The sequence below is a fragment of the Lolium perenne genome, chromosome 4 (assembly GCF_019359855.2).
Source record: "Lolium perenne isolate Kyuss_39 chromosome 4, Kyuss_2.0, whole genome shotgun sequence".
Classification (NCBI taxonomy): Eukaryota; Viridiplantae; Streptophyta; class Magnoliopsida; order Poales; family Poaceae; genus Lolium; species Lolium perenne.
The window spans coordinates 185,025,614-185,026,815 of record NC_067247.2 but is presented as its reverse complement, the minus strand read 5'-3'; positions in this window follow the sequence as shown (position 1 = coordinate 185,026,815).

Here is a 1,202-nt window from a genome sequence, read left to right as displayed (position 1 = left end):
CTTTTCTTTTCTTTTTTTGAGCTGAAACACCCTGCGTTCCATTAACTTGTGGTCGGGACAATTCGTCGGCTACTGCACGAGATACATGGGAAGAGTCATCAATCACGACGAATGGTCGATTAGGTGCTCAGGAGCACCTATACTTGCCAGCACATGCACTAGCTTATATTACATAAACGAGTACAGAGTTCTAATCGGTACTCGATAAATCCCAACTGAAGTAAACACTTTTTTTTTTTGAACTTCGACTTCCTCGATTTTATTCCAAAGCCGAAACAAGTTCTAGATAAACTAGCTCATCCAGAAAAACAGGGCATACATCGAAGCTGCTCAAGGAAGCATCAAGGCGAGAGTGGCGTTCACATCAATGTGCTACCTTATTTGCTTCTCTGTGAACAAAAACTAAACTAAAACCTTGGAAAGAATTAGTAATCCTCTTCATTTCAGTGAGAATGTGAACACCCACAAATCTCACGATAGATTTTGAGTTCCACGTCATCACTATAGCCTGACAATCTGTCTCCACACAGACCTGTCAGCTTTCAACTCGTTTGCCTTCTGAATAGCATCTCGACAAGCAAGTAGCTCTGCCAAGAACGGGTCAGTGCCATCATACTTTCTACACTCTGCGTACATGAACGAGCCACTCGAGTCTCTGGCTACGAAACCTGCTCCAGCTATTCCTGACACTTGATCAATTGCTCCATCAGTGTTCAACTTGATCCACCCTTGATCTGGTGGTTTCCAAACTTGCCGAACACGTTCAGTCTGAGCTTGCTCAGGTGGTATCTCTAGCGCCCTGATCAACTCATCAACCAGCTCAACTGATTTAAGTGGTTGGAACTTCACCTCCTCGTGTGTATATTTGTTTCTGCTGTTCCAAATAGAACACATCACCGATACCGCTATCGCTGCTACTTCCTTCGACAGCATGGAGCTATCCAACATATCCTCCCGCTAAGTATTAGGATGCAACAGCGAGTGAAAATTGATATGGCATAGTCTAGCCCCACCAAAGGTGAAGACCTTTTGCATGGAAATTGGCTAGAAATGGCCTGGCAACTAGAGCAAATATGGTAAGAAGGAAGATGATCACAAAGGGCTCCTGTCCTATCTGCGGTGCTGAGGATGAAGATACCTTCCATGCCTTAATTATTTTCCCTTATGCTCGAAGCCTATGGGGCGTGATGAGGCAATGTTGG